The sequence below is a fragment of the Rhagoletis pomonella genome, unplaced genomic scaffold (assembly GCF_013731165.1).
Source record: "Rhagoletis pomonella isolate Grant_MI unplaced genomic scaffold, Rhpom_1.0 Rhpom_scaffold_00013, whole genome shotgun sequence".
Lineage (NCBI taxonomy): Eukaryota > Metazoa > Arthropoda > Insecta > Diptera > Tephritidae > Rhagoletis > Rhagoletis pomonella.
Window position 1 is genome coordinate 7,517,868 of NW_023458567.1, and position 19,551 is coordinate 7,537,418.

At 33.3% G+C, this 19,551-nt stretch overlaps 1 protein-coding gene across 1 annotated transcript in view; it reads left to right on the forward strand.

Moving 5' to 3' along the window:
* The first annotated feature begins 1,049 nt into the window (after positions 1 to 1,049).
* The window catches only part of LOC118748703 (open rectifier potassium channel protein 1), a 48,932-nt gene continuing 30,430 nt past the window's right edge, over positions 1,050 to 19,551 (forward strand). Inside the window, exons 1-2 of the mRNA XM_036483326.1 lie at positions 1,050 to 1,361; positions 1,901 to 2,003. The gene's annotated coding sequence lies outside the window, so the exon portion shown is untranslated. The remainder of the gene's footprint in view (positions 1,362 to 1,900; positions 2,004 to 19,551) is intronic.

Below are 19,551 nucleotides of genomic sequence, written 5' to 3' on the forward strand. Positions count from 1 at the left end.
TAGCGCGCACAAATCTAAGCTCAGCAATAGAACGCCGCTATTCAACAAACATAAGCGCTCTACTAAGGCGCGTCTGCTAAGCGCTCGGTAAACCTACATATTTGTACAACTGCTAATAGCATGAAAGTAAGTGACGCGCCGCGTAAATTCTTCTTGTATGTGTGTGTAATAAAAAGTGCTATTGCTCGGCATTTTAGAACGCGTTGTGGCGCGCCGTGATGAACTGCAATGCGCTTCAGCTGTGTGTGTGTGTGTGTGTGTGTGGATTTTACCTATGGTAGTATGCGCCTACCCTATGGACAGCTACCTACGCGCGTTTCGTTTATGTTTCGTTTTTGCGCGCGCTTTGTATGTGTACGTGCGTGTATATGATCGCACTTCCCCTAACAGCAACACACATATACACACATAAATGGAGGCGCAGTGGAAGCGGCTGGGTGTGAATTTTGTGAAAAATCGAGCAGCAGCAACAGCAACAAATCACAGTCAAGCCACTAGCAGCAACAGCAACATCAAAATCAACAGCAGCGGTTTAACGTAAGTAGTGTAGCAGCAGCAGTAGTCAGTTAGTATCGGCAACGGACAACGACGGTAGAGTAGTAGCCCCATTGCATACAAGTCAGAGGTAGCGCGCACATAAAGAAAACTCGCATGCGTTGTGTGAGCGCGTTTTTGTTTTCCTTAATTTTATATTTTAGTTTTCTAAAAGTTTTGTTTTTTTTTGTCGTGCAAAGAGGAAATTTTCATTTAACGCTAGCGGTGCGCGCTGCCTATCGGCCAGCCTTATGACGGACGTTCCGGTGCATATATGCCGGTTATACGCTTTTTAATGAAAAAATAAGCCGAAAAAAATCAAAACAAAATACTTGCTGCTGACATTGCGAAGCGTTTAGCGGCACCGTGTAAGTAATACGTAAGCCCGACTTGACGCGCACACACGCGCGCGTCTGAGATTTACGAAAAATAATAATCGACGCCGAACTTAAGTTATTCAAAACAAAAAAAAAAAGGAAGAAGAAAAATCGCAAACGCACACCCAACGCAAAAAAGTCAATCAAATACATCTATAAATTACTTTACAAAAGTTGAAAAAGCAAGAAAATTCACATTTGCCGCGCGAGAACGTGCTCATTACAAAACTGTAAGCGTCGTTGCACGGTGACCGCTGCGCAGCTCAGCTTAGTGCAGCTCGGATCTGTTCTGTTTTTAGCAGCCATTCGCCAACGAAACTCGATCAATCTGTGCGCTCCATTTGGTCGTTTGCATTGCATACATTTTGATGGCCAGTAAGTCAATCAGACGCGGCGGGTGGCGGCTTAATCGGTGCTAAATCGTGTGTCAAGGCGCGAAAGTAACAAGTTGTAAGCGTAAACGAACATAAGCTAACATTTAAAAAGCAAATACAAAATTTATGAAATAAAAAAAATTTTAAATTTCCAAATTCTTTGTTTTAAAATCGCGAACAAAAAATACGATATCAAATAAAAAAGTTAAAAAATAACAAAATTTTAATTTCAAATAAGAAAAAAAATAATAAAGAAAATTTAAATATTAAAAAATAAAAATAAACTGTAAACATAAAGAAAATGAAAAATTTTTAAATTTGCCATATAAATTTCTTGCAAACCAAGTACATCTGCAAGCGCAGCAAAAATTCATTTTTTTTTCGCAAGAACCAAAACAAAAAATAAATAACCAAAAAAAAAAAAATTGCAATAAAAACATGTATACTTTGCGTGTTTTACGTGTGCAGCTACCGTGTTGTGTTAAAATGTTGTCAAAAAGTGCAATGAAATAATAATAAACAAAAAGTATTGAATTGTGCTGTTAACACTTCATTTAAATTAAGTGCTTTATTATTATTTCATTAATTTATTTTTGTTAAACAAAAAACAAGCAGAGCTGCGAAGCGGCTTGAAAATAGCACAATTGGAAAAAAAACTCAAAAGCGTAGCGAAATATAAGTTGTACAGCAGCAGTTGGCGTGGCCTTTTGGAGTAAATGTAGGTTGAGTATTTTATCATAGAACTGTACAACGCTAGTAAATTTAGTACCGGTATTTCCTTAAACTAATTAAAAAATATCGCACAAACTTTTTTATTTTAGTAGTGATGCCTTTTGCGGGACTCGAAATTTTTTTTTTAATTTTTTCAGAATCGTGAAAGAATTGAATTGTCGAAAATTGGTTTACAGACATCCAGGTCCTTTGCGACTCGTAGAAAAAAAATAAAATAAAATAAAAAGCAAAAAAAAAAAAAAAACTTTGAAAAGTCCTTTCAGTGAGTTTCATTGCTGTACACTTTTTTCATAGAATTATGTAGTTTAAGGAAATGGCCGGCGTGAAAGGTATATTAATGAAATGCATAAAAATCATTTGATGTCACATCGAATGCGTAACAAAATCTACAGAATTTTTTTTAAATTTAAGTTAAAAAATAATAATGGTAAATTTTCTGGGACTACTTAAGAGCCAGTGTCCACAGCTCTAAAACGATTTGTAAATTTGTAAGGTGTTCGACACCGTGTGTCATACCCCGCTACTGAAGACATTGGAGGAGCTCAAACGGTGGTGAGCGCGAATTACCTGAGTGATCGACACTCGTCAGTGATGTTTAATGATAAAACGTCAAAGTTTAGGAAAATTAAATAGAACCCCCTACCACAAGGTGTTGTCCTCCCTGCTTTGGTTTAACTTCTATATTTCGTAGCTCCTTCAGACACCAGAGGGTGTCGCCATCATCTCGTACGCTGACCATTGCTCGATAATGGCGCCCGTCCATGGAATTGATGCTCTGTGCTCAAAAGTAAACGGTTACCTCTACGAACTCGAGAGAAGCGAGACTTCTTCACTGCAAGTAGTCTAACCCTCTCCTCTATGCAATCCTCAGTAATAAACCCACTATGACTGTGAACCCAAAAATCCTAGGAGTAATGCAGCACTTCGGACAACCACGGGATGCTTTCTGATGGCGCCAGAACACCACCTACATCGTAAAGCCCAAATGCTCTAAGTAAGGGAGCACAAATGTTTAGGAAGCAGTTGCCAGTAGGGTGCTAAAGACGTGAACCCCCGTATATAAACTTACTCGAGGCAGAAACTCCACCTAGGTACGTCAGAAGGAGCTGAAGTACTAGGTAAAACACCACGTCAACAACCGCTGGACCAGGCACTGTACTTACTGGCAATAGAAGTCATTAACTGAGAGCCAGTCGCCAGCCATCTCCATCTATCTGTGGGCGAAAGTGTGCTTCAACTGCCTATAGAGATCTACGTATCTCTGGCCCAATTGCGGCCTGGACATTGCTACATGATAAACTCCTACTTGTCCAGACTAGACCCCGACGTACTCAACGACACCGGCCATTTCAACTACTTAATACCTGCAGTTATAAAAAAATTATGTCTAAGTTGTTGATTATTTGAAAATCTCGGAATTGGCCTTGGTTATGGCTAAACAGACTACATTAACGGCTTTCCACATTTCCAGACAAACCTTACCTAATTAGATTCACAAACTATATGTTCTCTAATAAGAAACTGTCTGAGAATGAAGTAATGCCTTCAAGTACGACATGCATAAGCATCTGTTTAGTGATCTAACAAAAATTGAGAAAAAAATTTGCTTTCTCCTAGTGGTAAAGCAGGTCAATAGAACATATGCCGCACATTTCGGGGCCTGTTAAAAGATTTTTGCAGACGTAAAGTTCAAGATGAAAGGGGTTTTTTCTTGTTCACCGATGAACTTCTGCTTCTTATTTGCCTAAGAGATTTTGGTCGAGTTTAACAAAGCACGCCAGTCGTTTCTCTACTGTGCCAACTGACGCCAATTGGAAATGCCCAAGTGAAGCCAAGTTCCTCTCCATTTGGTCTTTCTATCGCAGTGGAGACCTCCCTTTTCATCTCCTACAATCAGCGGGTTCCGAGTTGAATACTTTCAGAGCTAGAGCGTCGTGAGTCCATTCGAACGACATGGCCAAGCCAGCGGAGCCGTTTTATTTTAATTCGCTGCACTATGTCTATGTCGTTGTAAAGCTCATCCAGCTCATCTTTTGCGGCAATCGCCGTCGCCAACGCACAAAGTCCCGTAAACCTTCCGCAAAACCGCTCTCTCGAATACTCCTCCAGCCGCCTCATCGGATGTTGTCATTACTTCTGCGCCATGTACCAGCACTCTATTCCTGAATTGCCTACTCTGTCAGTCAGGATTGCAATGGGGTATAATCGTGCAGGGTATGCAGTTACAGTTGCACGGCTATACTCAATGCTGATTCTTGCGTCCTCGACTAGAAGCGACAAAAATATTTACAGCGGGAGACTTTTAAAGCTCTGTCTTATATTGTCACTGTAATAGACTTACATAGATCTTGACAAATAATCCATAAATCTGTTGAGAATTGCAATCTCATAAACACTGGGCGAAAAAAAAATTGCAGACTTCAACCGTTTCATTTATACACAAAAAAACTATATTTTATTAAAAGATTTTCTAATTAAACGCTTACTTTGTCAAAACGGAAAGCCTTTGCTCAAGTGGCAAAACAAAAAAATCACACAATCTTACAGAGTTGCCACACTTACCTGCTACCAGACAAACATTTACATACATATGTAAATACGTAGACAGGCTCGTCGTTAGCTTAAAGCGTATTTGCGTGTTATTTTCGGAATTAGCGTTACAGTGCCTGAAAAGTGTAATAAGAAATCCATTCAGTTAAATACCGGTTCGCTGAGCCTTTCGTCGTATTCGTAATCGGACTGACTAATCAAATAACTAAATAAAAGTTTCCCCATCTACACACATGCCGAATAAATCTCTTTCGCGAAATTCTGCATGAAATGCGTACAAATGTGTGAACTGCAATGAATATTGAACTGTATTGCATATTAAAGAGAATAACAAAAAAAAAAAAGAAAAAAACAAAGATTAAAGTAAAACAAAAATATTATTGTAAAAAACATTGGAAGCAAAACCCCCAAAGCACTTAATTATGTCGAACAGAGTCTGGTCTTTTTTTGTAACACACGACACACCGTTGAAAATGATTCCGGTTTTCTTTCTCATTCATTTGCCGGTTTGATTCTGTCAAAATAATTGTTTCGAAATCACTTATTAATATATTATCAAAGTAATAATAATGCCATTAAACAAATATTAATATTTCATTAAACAAAATTTAGCACCCAATAAATAATAAATGACATAAACAAATGTAATATTCGTAACTTTTAAATTTTTGTTTCTTTGTAAGTGAACGAAAAGTGAAATTTATTTATAGAAAATTTTCAAAGTTTTTTCACTACCAATCAATGTTTTTTTCCCAAAATTTTCTTAAAATATTTTTCCTAATAAGTAAATTTTTTTCTTCGGATTAGAAATTCTTCAAAACCTAAATTTTTTGTCTGTTGGGTTAAGCAATTTTTTCCTGAAGCTGAGCAAAATTTTTGGAATTTTGTTCTGAAGTTTTTTCCTTTTTTTCCAATGACTAATTTTTTCCTTAAAGAAGATTTTTTCATGAAAATGTTGGATTTTTCCTAAAACTGTTTCGATTTTGTAATGCATTTTTACCACTATCAATTTTTTTGTTGTAAAAAATTTTCTTAAAAATATTTTGCCTAATAAGGGCGTGTGTGAATCGGTAACAAAATTCTATGGGGAAAGCTGTTGAATAATATTTTTACTATGGTGATACAGTTTTGCCAATCTCCTGTGTGAAATGAAATATTTTTTGACAGCAGTAAATTTTTGATAACCGCAGATTTATTTGGAATAAAATATTACAAATTGAAGTGAAATTAATATTTTAAGAAAACATATACCATCGTTGATTGCAATTCATCTATTTAAGCTTTTATTTAACGAAAAATTACACACATCAACAATCTTTGCGATTGTCAAAATTTTCTATGCATTTGTCAAAAATTTCACTAGCCACTGAAATTTTATTCACCTCAAAAATTTACTCGACGCGAACTTTGTTACCGATTCACACACGCTCTAAGTATGATTTTTCTTCGAATTATAAATTCTTCAAAATCTACATTACCAGCTCACTAAGTCAAAAAATTTTTAACTTTTTTTGATTCTTTCTCAATATATTTTTTCTTTCCCAAAAATTATTAAATATTTTGTAAGCAATTTGTTTTCTTAAGCAAGCCCATGTTAAAACATTGGTTTTTACTTGGGCAAAAATCGGGGTTGAAATCGTATAAGAATGAAATTTTCAGCAGCCCACCTTAAAATATTGTTTTTTCTTTAACTTAAAAAATCTAATTTTGTTTTACTTCTAATTAATTTTTTTCTTTAAAAATCTGTACATTTTTTGTGAAACTCAAAAAATTCTTGGCATTTTTTTAAATATTTTTTTCCTTAAAGAGTTTAGTTTCCAAAAACTTTGTTTAAGTTTTTTAGCAATACACCACTTTTTCTTTACAAAAGTATTGTGTAAAATCAAAATAATATTTTTTGTTTCTCAAATACTGAAAATGTCTTATTGAACGTCTTCGGTAAACAAGTCGTTTCTTAATGTTTTTTCTAAATATAAATTTTTTACATAATTTCTTACAAAATTTATTAAACAACTTTTTAATACGGTGTCTTTCCTTAAAAATAAATTTTTGTAAAAAATATTTCCTTTCTTATTTATTTTTTTTTTCATTTCTTAAAAGTAAGTAATACAATACCTTCTGAAATTATACTTAAATTGTAATATTTTCTTATGCAAAATGCTTTTATTTCTAATAAAAACCTTGAATAAAAAATATTTCCTAAATTTTCTTTTGTTTTAAAGATTTGGGCTTTCCGTGCACTTAAAAGATTTTCTTAATATTTTGAGGAAGTTTTTTATAAGTTTCATGAACAATTTTTTTATTTAACGTTTTATTTGTATTTATATTAAAATTAGTATTTTTAATAACTAATCTTTTAGAAAATTTTCTCTAAATCTAAAATTTTGTTTGTATTTTGAAATTTTTTCTCAAATAAAAAATTTTATTCCTATATTTTTTCTTCAAAATTTGTTCCCCTTATTCTTAAAATAATATTTTTTCTTAAGTCTTTGGAATTTGAACTTTTATTTTTACCTAATTTCTTTTCGCTTCTATGCGCTTTTTTATTTTATTTCAGCAAGTACTCGCATAATTGCTAAATGCTATAATTCTTTCAGAATATTCACTCGCACACTTTAAGGTAATATTAATAAAGTCAACAATGCAAATATTAAGACAAATCACATTTTAATAAACAAACCGCACACCTACATACATAAATACAACAAAAGAACAAAAGCCGGCAATACCTAAGAATATTTCATGAAAAAAAATTCACATAATTGATGGGCAAGCAAGTATTAATTTCAAATCAGCGAATTTATCAAAGTAACGGTGTGCTAAGTCAGCAGATTAAGTTTTGTGAATTTAGCAAAAAAATTAAAAAAAAGTTGCCAAGACGATAGCACAAATGAAAAAAGTGAAGTTGGGCAGAAAAGAAAAGGAATGATTTGGATATTACGAGCTATAAAATGTTTGTACATATTTTTTTATTTTTTTGTTTTAATAATTGTCTTGTTTTTTGCTTCTGTCATACTTGTCATAGTCCACAGAGCCGTTAGCATTTTCGCTACTGCCCTTCATAATAATTCTAGAATAAATTAGAAAAAATTGACATGTTTCTTAAGCGCTCTGACAAGTTGGTATGCATTAATTCCTTCTTTAATGAAACAAAACTAAAATGTCACACTTCGTACCATCTTTTGACATGGTATTATCCTCACATATTTATGGTATGCGCACCTGAACTGACAGTTTGATTTTGTGGCTTGTGGCGCCTGTGAATTTTCTTATCAAATATGTATATTTTGTGGAATAAAATAGCCTTTTGTTTAGTCACTGTAAAATGACAAGTTTTTTTTTTCGACAGTAGCCAAGGTCACAGGAAAATTATATACACAAGCAAATGCTAAGATCATTAAATTAGGGTTAATTCAGAACCACAAATCAAAAAGTTTTGCTTATATAGCTCGAATTGTGGATTGTAATCGAATTATATAGATATACACAAAAGAAAAATATATATATCGACAACAATATATGATTTCGATAGTTGTGCCGATAAATATATCGATACAAATAGACAATGATACATATTTATAACGGTTACAATATCACTGCATACAACAACGACATTCGTTACGATGCATATGGGTACTAATTTCGTTAAACATTAACTATATTTCGTGATGATTGCAGATATCGATAACGATATCAATATTTTTATTAATCGAGAAATATGTGCATAGAAAATTAGATCGATGAATACAAAAAGTTGTTTTTCTGACAGGGATCGCTCCGCGCAGGCGTCTGCATTTCTACCATGGGGAAACTTTTTACAGAAAAAAAAGCAACTGTCATCCGGAAGTGCCACAAGACCTACCTTCGGCCAACATGTGAGAGCGTCAATTTACCACCATGCAGTAGCTGTCCATTCGATAGCCGCTCACTTTCATAACTAAATACTTCCTCTTAGCCATGGAAAAACATTAATTTTACGTCAGACCAATTGATATTCAAACAACGTTTTGAATTTATGCCTTCTGCGATCGATGCAAGTTAACGCCCGAGCTAAGGTTGTGCCGCACATTTGGCACTAAGCCAAGCAACGTCACAGTAACGTATTTGTCACAAACTTTATGATGGGTAGTTTTGAAGTGAGCATCTGTATAGAGACGTTTGTTTGTATGAGTGTAGGCATGAATAAATTGGGTACTCAATCGTCCGAACCAGAGCTTCCTAAAGGGGGTTACGCGGAACCCAAGAGATCCGTAGAAAAGCTAAATAAGCACGGCGGTCGGTTTGAGTTGCACACAGAAAGAAAAGTTCTATAAACAGCTTGGTCGGTTTGGTACAAAATCCATTTACTTCGACATTGAAACACACTTTTGAATCTGTGTTTCTGAAAGAGTTTTGGGTTAATATTAATACCGGGGTCAGACATCTGGTATTTCTTCGTAGCATTTCCAAAATACCATATGTCTGTCACCAAATATTATAATATTCTTTAAAAGCGTGCGTGAGCAACCTTGTATTCTTTGTAGAAAGAATACAACTTTTCGAAGGTTGTAATTTTGTGGTATTCTCATTGTGAATGGGCATTTCGCACTGAACATACCTAAGAATGACAGATGTCAGCTGCTCATTTATCAAAAAATCATTGAAATTTTCGCGCGATTGAAGCCAAAAGTTTTAACGCAAGTTTTGATGCAATATATAAGCAAATTTTGCATTTTCATGTTTATCGTTTCATGTTTATGGCGATCTGTTACTTCTCAGCTTGAAAAGGTCGGCCACATTCCTTAATTGTGGTAAATATCATAGTACTATGAATATATGAAGCATAAGATGTGTTGTTCTTCAGAAACATATGTTTTGACACTGAAATACTAAGTTAATATCTGTCACTATGGTCGAATTTTAAAAATACCAGATGTCTGTCCCCGGTATAAGAGTAAATATCATGAAGTCGCTAAAAAGTCCATTTTAACTTTGCTTCCTTCTGTCACAACGTACTCCGTCAACAGGGTTTTCAGCTTACACTTATAAAAAAAACAAATTCCGGTCGAAATTTCATTCTTCATATTAAAATTTAAAGTATGGCTGACTTCCAAAACGTCAATTGCTTTGCATACGTACAAAGTATAATGTTCCATAACGCCGAACTACAAAATATTGACAATGTATACTTTTCCAAAACGCATCCGAAAAGCTATCGAAATGCATTGCTAGAGCAATCAGCGCATCAGAAATAAAGTTGATGCTTCGTTTGTTATTGTGTTACCATTGGTGTTTTAAAAATGGAAAATTCAAACAAATTGTTCATTGCTAAATTGAATATTTAAAATATGCAGTGTATATGGTTGCAATGTGTCGCAACTCTGCATATATAAACAGTTTGAATACCGCAGTATAACAGTTTCCAAACATTGTATTGATACGTTTTGGAAGTCAGCCTATGTATACTATTTCTAGTAAAAGTTTTTATTCATATGTATTTAAATTGCACTGCCTTTGATTTTTACTAAATTGATGTGTGGTTCCATAAAATGAAAGGTGTGTAGTAAGGGTTCCATCATCTTAAAAGTTTAAGAACTCCTGGTCCAAACAATCCAATGTACTTGGGCGGCTTTATTAATCGATCGATTATTTTCAAGCTTGCCAGGCATTTTACCGAGGCTTTTGCGAATATGGCAGGCTGTCAAATTAAAATACATATATTTACAACTAAGCCAAAAAGTAGCGACAAAGCTACGTTATTAATCCTGCGCGCATAACCACAATCGCAACTTATATGTAAATGAAAATATGAATTAAATATTGAGCTTCTATTTGTAAGCAATCGATCATGTGAGCGCGTGTGTGTGTGAGTTGTTTTATTACAATGTTTTTTGTTTTTACTAATATTATAAATGCTTGAACTTGATTTTTCGAATTTCGCTAGTGACGCTATGTAGAATTTTTTTGTTTTTAATTTTTTAATTTTTTCTTTTTAGTTTGTTTTGTTGCTATGCAGCCGCTTTTGGGTGCGTGTTGAATTTAAATTTATGAGCAACATAAATTTAAGAATTACTAATTAAGCACAAATAATGCATGCAAGACAAGTGTTTGCACAGAAAAAAAAAAAACAATAATAATAACAATAAAATAAAATGAATTATCAACTTGTGTATTACATGTGTAATTGCAACAATATATGTATAAACAAAAATAGTACATCTACGTACATACATATGTACATATGCATACATACCTGTAATCAAATTGCATTGGTCAAGTTATGATATCAGCCTAGCGTCGTTTGCCGCCAATAAACACAGTCACCGCATAGGTAGCGCAGCCCCAGGCCAGACCAATAACAAACTGGGGCAATCTTATCGAAGTTTTAAGTTAAATTGACACTCGAAATGTGTGCAATACGATGTGATTAAGTGCGTGTTTTTGTGTTGCATTATTGTTCTTGTTGTTTGTGCGTTTGGTTGGCCTGAGAGAATGGATTAGCGCATGGTCAGCGAAATGTTATGATGCAATATTGCGTCATAGATAAGTTCTTGTTACATTAAAAAAAAAGTCTGCAGATCGTAGAAAGTGTTATACGATGACAAGTCTATTGAAGCTAGTCCATTAGAACGATTGTAGCCCATTAGACTAATGGAAAACTACAAAGCCTCGTATGCCAAGGCGTGTGGAGAGAGGTTAAAACGCAGGATTTTTTGATTACAGGTTTTACTGCAAAAGGCGCTCTCAAACTTAGGGAAGCGAACATGTGGAAAGTAACGAGCTTGGGGAGCGTGGTGACGATAATGGATGGAATAAAATGATGAAAGTTAACTTAGAAGCTACGCCGGTTTAGGGATATAACGAACAACTCAATATAACTAAGTTTTTGCTGAGTCTATTGAAAAAACCTCGTTGCGAAATTTTCCATACAAAAAGCTAGATGTAATGAAGACATTTTGAGAATGAAAAATTTCGTTAGCGAAGGTCACCATGTAGCGAAAGATTATACTTATAACAAATGTTTTCTAAAATTCTCTAGCATTTGTCCAACTCCTTTAACGTAACATCTACATAAAAGTCAAAGTACAGAGCAGGGAGCAGACACTCGGTCCGTATTTTCGTCTGCTATAGGACTACAGCGCCCTCCATTCTGAGTTTTATGCTATGGAAAGCTAGTAGGGATGTTAATTTTTCCACTTTTTCCGATCCCGGGATTTTCGGGATGTCGTTATCACAATCCTGGGGTCCCGGGATCAGTCCCGTCATTACTTTTCAACAACTTAAATCGAAAAAATTGCTTCTACATTGTTTAAGAAGCTCTCCTACCATAAAATAAATAATAAATAAATGGGTTTGAAACCTACTTTTTTATTTAAAGTGGCGTTTTATTTTTTCTCTATGACGTCAAAATTTACTTTAAAGGACTTTGTAATTTCAAAGATAAGACTAATTCCAAAAATTATTTTTAAAATATGGGAACCAAATGCAAGAGAAAATTTCTTTAGAATTAGAAAAAATTTAAATTTTTTGGATTGGCAAGGACGAATATATAATTTTTTAAGCTGATAAAGTTAGAAGGACGAAATTCGAGGATCTTATCGAGTTTATATAAGTCCTTAACATATAATTTTTTTAAAAACAAATATTGCGTAATTTCAAGGATACAATTTTAAAAGAACATTTTCAATGCTCACCAGTCCCTGTGCACCAAAAACTGGTACCTGTTTAAATTCTACAGGATTTCCGCTTTAATTTGATACCCATACTTCTTCTCTAAGTACATTTCTCTGAATTTTTTAAATCATTTAAATAAAAAAAGAAATATAGCCAATACTGGTCAATTATTATTATTATAAATATCATTGCCATCAGTGCAAATTACAAATCCCAAAAATCCCGGGATTGTTTGCCAGAAATCCTGGGATCCCGGGATTAACATTCCTACTAGAGACGTCTATCAATAGTATGAATGTTAGGATGCATCACTCTCAATAAAAAAAAATTTACTTTTTTCCTCGGAATTATACAATTTATTATATTTTAAGACTTCTGCCAAAATATTTTGGAAAAATATTAAGATTTATGTGAGCTGGACCGATTATGAAAAATATCCAAAAATCGAGGTTTTCATAAATAAAATTAGTTCTTTTTTAATTTGCCTTCCAAAAAATCACCTCAGATGATAGAGAAGTTTAAGATTAAAAGTTCTGCACAAAAATATTTAAAAATAGTGTCAACCGAATTAAATGAGATTATTGGAGGTATTTTCCAATCGGTCCAGCTCATGTAAATCTTTATATTTTTCCGAAATATTTAACGAAAGGCTAAAATAAAACAAAATAATTTCGGTGGAAAAACCACAACGATTTTTGATTATGCACCCTAATGAATATAAAAAACCACTGAGTAATGAATTTGCAATTAGCAGTAATCGTTAAAGTGTAGAAATATTGAATACCGTTCAATGAACTGTGTAAAGCAGAGATAAGCTTCTGCGTTGGTTGTGATGTTGCTTCTTCCGACTGCAGCAGTTACTACAGGTAATGGACGCTCTATGAGTGTGAAGTAAAAGGATAGTCCATAAGCAATGAAATTCGAATATAGAATACTGAAAGTGTAGGATTTTTTAAGAATCACTCGTGGTTCGCTTATCATTTGAGTAAAGATATCAAATACAAATATTTTCTGGTAGGAAAACGAAATCACGAACTCTGATTAATTTATAAATATAGTGAGCAGAGGAGTGTGTTTTACTATTTAACAGTCTTAATTTATGATTCTGAGATTCCTTCTCAAAACGAGAGAACCCCTAACCTAAAAAAATTTTAAATTTTTTAAGGTGTCCAGTTTATAATTTACTCTTACCGCACGCGCCACTTTGTCGTTTTTGGACATATTGACCCTAGCATGCGTCCTATATATCGATTTTTACTATCGATTGTTTTTCTTATGTATATTAAGTTTAAAATATAAAAATTAAGGCAAAAATTTTAATAAATAATTCCTTCACAATTTAAAACCTTGTGTTTCTTTTAATGATTTTATAAACTTTGTGATAAATAAGTAAAACAGTTTAAAATTAAATCCAGTAAAATAATGCGAAACAAATCAAAAACATTAAAATCTAACACCCGAATTCATAAAAAATAAAGAAGACTTTAAATGTTTATAAATCGATTTTTTTTTATGAAAATGTTACTGCTTAAAGCTTTTTAAGTCTACTTTACATAAACAAAATTTATGTTTATATTAAAAAAAATAATTTAAAATTGAAACTCAAAATGCAATTGAATTCAATAGGCCACCTTTTATTGCTGTTGTTTTTTTAATCGTTACCAAAATGAAATTTTCTCACCTTCTTTCACAGTTACATAATTACAGTTTAGATTAGATATTCTTAAAAATCAATATAGGAATTAGTAACTGGTCAAATAAAGAATATATTTTTGATGTATTTTAGAAAGAATTTCCACCATCCTTTGTCGGTTTCTTGTTTTTTTTTATGAAATTCTCTTTGTTTCATTAACAAATAGTTTTCCGCATATTTTAGGGCTTACCCTATTAGTAATCGAACAGAAAAATGTCATTTAAAGAGTTTCCTCTGTCCATAACCTTGTATGGTTTTGATATTTGAAAGAATATGATTGATAACACTCTTGCCAGAAATCATAAAAAAGTAATAATTGCGAAGACAACACCCTAAAAATCATTAAAAGTAAACATTGAATTTATTTATTTATCTAATTAATCTTAATAAAATAAGTAATTCACACTTTTACGTCAACCTTTTCCTATCACCGAAGGGCGTTGGTTATATAGGTTGAGTTGGAAAATTTTTTTTTGCCAAACCCAAAATAATAAATTCAAATATTTGCCTTAATTTTATATAAAGCTATTGAGTTAACAAACCTTTGTTAATTATTTAATAACCGTCGCGATAATAAACAAAATTTCTTTTGTCTCGCCTAAGCTGCAACCACAAATATTTTTTATGATTATTTTAATTGACGCTTTGAAATACGCAACACTTGAAATTCGTGGGCGCAATTAATTGAAACTTCATGAACTAATAAAAAAAAAAACGAGTTGAATAACAAAAAGCACATAGAAAGTGTAACAAAGGTAAACAAAGTAAAAAATCGATAGTTTTGTAGTAAAATTGCAGTCTTTCTATCTTAAAAAAATTCATGGAAAATATACTTTTTCTTATTTTTAAGTTTAACGAACTGCGGGGTCTTGTAGGCAAATTGTACAGGCTTTTAGAAAAACTATAAGGACATAGTCGCCCATAAGTTTTGGCTGTAACATTTCGAAAGCCCTACTACTTTTGTGGATATTACTCTTCGAAAACTATATGAAATCCTTTGGAATGCTAACGGATGTCATCATCCAGAGTATATAACTTGTCGACACTAGACTATTGTTTTTGCTTTACTTTAGAAAAGCTCTAAAAAAGATCGACAACATTAGCAATCTTTAGAGATTGATTACATGTTTTTAATAAAAATGGCAGGTAAGCGATTGAACTTGATAGCTCGAAGCATCACTTCTACTCGTTACATCGGATTTAAGGAATCACTATCCTTCGTAATTGGTATCAGTCAGCTTGAATGAGTATATGGCAGCCAGGCAGCGCTGAAGGTGATACTACATGCATACATATGTAAATAGTATGTATATTCTAAACTAGTAAAGTCGTTAATTGGTTAGGAATGTTGCACTTCGCCAGCATCTCTGCATTACGTCAACGCCAATCTTTATTGGGTTCCCTTATCGGATATCAAAAATCAATATTAAAGGAAGGGAGGTACTTAGTAGAATAGCGCAGACACAGGTCGGGAATGCAAAACAGCAAAGCAGATATCTCTTTACCTACTGTGAACTACTGGGGAAAATTGACGAATATCCTGCAACTAAAAGTAATAACCTTTGGATCAAACGACTATGTGGTCTTAATGGCCGAGGTTGAACAGGAAAAGAACTGAGAACTTTCGAAGCTATAAGAGCTTTTACCGGCATTGTCAAAGCGTTATGTGCTGTTTTTCAGAAATTTTGAGAATACAGGAAAGGAGTAATCGTTTCCCGATGTCGAGAATCAGGTTCTGAGTCAAATAAACACCCTCTCTTCCATCAGCTGTCGGACCTTCAAAATTCAAGTAGGATAGTAATTGGCTTAGCAGACACTACGTGTCTCCTCCCGGCGTTCAGAGAATCCTCAAGTAAACCAATGGTTGGACAGTCCCTTGGGATGGAGTCTCTTATCTTACAATCACTTGCTTACCCTCAACACTATAGAAGCGCTCTTTTAATGCCTTAACTTCCACTTCATCAAGCCAACAATGAGGTTGAAATCATTTTAGCTCAAGCACAGCAGACAAGTGGTGACACGACGAAAGTTTGCTTCGCTAATATCATTTCTTGATACAACTGATAGCCATCTGGTGCACTGCCCAGCTTGGGTTAACAGTAAAACGAGGTTTGTTTCTTCTTTTTATGTGGTTCCGCAGTCTGATATTGGCTTAAGCTGAAGATAAAAAAACCTCGGCAATGAGCTTCCTGCTTTTCAACTTTAGGATTGGCTTATGGAGAGGGGAACGAGAAAGGGATAAGAAAAAAAACAAGATGTTTGAACGTTGTTGTGCTTATAAGAAAGTTCGGCAGTCGACTAATTGCCATCACGGTAGCTAATTAGCTCCGTCAGAATCAGACCAAGGTACCCTAATCTTCGCTTACGGAGGTAGATCAGCTGACGGATAGACCCTGGCTCCATCTCATCGTATTTCGGACAGGGCCAAAGTAGATGCATAGGGTTATCTTAAGTCTCGCGGCATGCGTCCAACTATAATACCGATCATTAGCGAGAGTTTCGGATGACTTAGCTTTGAGGGGACTATATTTGCCTACTAGCATGAAAGAATATCAGCACAGTACTCGCTAAACTCGGACGCTACCATTCTAGGGCTTTGGTCTCTCCAACTCTTCACGATTTCTGATCGTTTGAGATGTATGACTCATATTCGTCTTTGTCCACTTCAAAGCTCGACTATACTCGGTAAATATTTCTGCCTTATTGCTACTTTATATTAGAAGTCACAACATTTCTGCGAAAAAATCACGATCAATGAGCATATTTACGTTGCTCGCTATTTTTTTTTTTGTCATCGATTTATTTATTCATGCATATTTTCAAGCGCTAATCGTGTCATTATTCGAAGCGCAAATGTGACAATTTTTTGAATTCACACGAAAATTTCGTTATTTACGTACATAGGTAGTTTTTACACCGGTGATGGGTATGCAAATATGCAGAAATGGCCAGTTGACACAAATATAAAAAAAAAATCTACAGTGTATGACTGAAATGTCACAAGAATAAATGTAAATACCCTAATTGAATGAGGAAATACACAAATATTTATGTAAGCACAGAAATATGTATACATGTACAAGTAGTACCAATTTATAAAGTGTTGGAAATAATCTTTGCATGCTTTTCATTGTAAACGAAAACTGGAGCATCTGGCTACTGTGCATGTAAAGTAAATACACTGTTAAAACACCTGTTTCCCACAAAAAAATGTAAATAAATAAAAAAAGAAACAATTTCAGTTAATTTAAAAAATCTGCAAAATACTTGAAAGATCGACGAAATTATAAACAAAAATATTACAAATTAAAAAAAAATACTATTAAAAAATAAAGTGAAAATGTAGAAAAATTAAAAAAGAGCTCATAAATTAAGATTTTAAACTAATTTGTGTTTCACCTATATTTGAAATCTCATTTGTATTATTTTCGAGACAAATTTGGACGAACTAGAAAAACGAAAAAAAAAATATTTAAAAAAGTAAAAATTTTAAAAAAGATGCAAAAGTAAAATAAAATCAAAATGGAGCTAAAAAATGTTATCAAAATCCAGTTTTAAAACATAAAAATTATTCAAAAGAAAGTACAAAATTTAAGTTGTGTTATCGCGTAAAAATAGAAAAATTCAAAAGTATGATGCCCGTTTGCACCAATCAATTTATCTGTCTTATAAATTTTCAAATTGATTGGGAAACTGGACATGAGCATTAAAAAAAAAAACAGAAAATTAAAAAAGAAATCAAATTAGGAAAAATTTATTTTAAATTATGAATTTAAATTATAAACATGTATGTCCATTAGAACCTAGGCCGTCGAGAGAAAAACCGCGACAATTTCCAACGTTTTCACTACATACTTGTTCAGTGCTTTTTTCTTAGTATGTAGTATACTCCAATGGAGTCCGACGCTCCAGCTCTGAAAGTATTCAACTCGGAACCCGCTGGTGGTAGCAGAGGAAGAGGGAGGCCCCCATTGCGGTGGAAAGACCAAATGGAGCAGGACTTGGCTTCACTTAGCATTTACAGCGCCAAACAAGAAGAAGAAGAGATGTATACCCCACACTTTTCGTCCAGAATAACTTCGTTTAAAGAGAATCGTTTACAGGTCAAACGAATAATTTTTTTTTTTTAAGTCGAAGTGCGTTCTAAAATTAAAAAATGTAGCTATTTTATGCGAATATTAAATAAAAAATTTTTAAAACTTTGAAAAATATTATAATATTTATTTTCCAACTTAATTTTTAGAAGAGTTCCGGCCCCTTTGAAAATCCGTGCCCAGGGGAAACAGCCTCGGTACCGACCCCTCTGCTCGCAATCATTTAGAAAAAATCTCGCGACTAAATTGTGAGCGAAGCACTCAAATCTCTAAAATTTTTCCTTTGCCATTTTACCACAACGTAAATCCATCAATATGTCAAATATGCCGCTAATAAATGTAATTTTAGCGTTTATCACGTACTTTTAAACAAATATGCAAGCAACAACGCTACTTGCGCACATATAAATTTATGTACTGGTATTTACAGATTTTTGTCATTTTGTTTACAAAGTTGACTACTGACGCCACACTAATTTCTTCAGTTTTTTGTTTTTGTTTTATTTCAATTTATTTTTGTTGTTGTAATTTCCATGGACTTGCAAAAAATTCGCAGTTACTAATTTTTGCGAGTGTAAGTTGTTAAAAATGTCGCCGTTCATTATGCGGTCTGTGGAGAATACGAGTACGGTCTACAATATGTTGCCAAATAAATGTCAAACAACTGCTAATAAGCGGTGTAGTAAAGGAAATATGAGTACAAAAAAAAGGTAGTAAGAAAAGCGCGGTTTAAATAAAATCTACATATGTACATACATATTTATGTACATGGGGCGTTCCATACCAAAACGGGCGGGGTTCACACTTCATGTGTTTGATTTGTTTCAAATTTTTAGGGTTGATGCATAAACATAAATAATAAATAAATATGAAATTTAGCTTGATTAATACATTTTTTAAAACTTTACAGCACAAAAACAAAAACAAATCGATTTAATAGTTTTCCAAATATCACGAGAACGGAGTGAGGAAAAAATTAAAAAAAAAATCACTTATACACACATCAACATTCTATATAAAACGAAATATTAAAAAAATTTGTTTTCTTGAAAAATTTTTCACATACAAATTTTTTGATAAAAAAAATAGTTTTTGAAAATATGCCATCTCAAAAAAAAAAATTTAAAAAAATCACAATGCCAGCTCTGAGTATTTCGCAATATTTAGGTATATTATTATGGGGTGCACTCTACAATAATTTGAGTTATGAATTTTTTTTATACCGAAGTTAGGTAAAATGAGTACATTACAAATTTACAAATTTTTTAAATTTTTTTAGAATTGTTTTGAGTATGCAGTCGTGTAGCCCATAAAATTTTAAGTTAGGTAAAATGAGTACATTACAAATTTTCAAATTTTTAAAATTTTTTTAGAATAGTTTTGAGCATGCAGTCGTGTAGCCCATAAAATTTTAGTATAGGAAAGTGGAAGTTTTAAGCGATTGCAAAACTGGCGTTAAGTCGTAGTATTGTTTGAAGGCCCGATATGGATCAGTCCACAAAGGCATTGCGGGAAGATGTCAATTGGAAGAGGATGTTTATTTA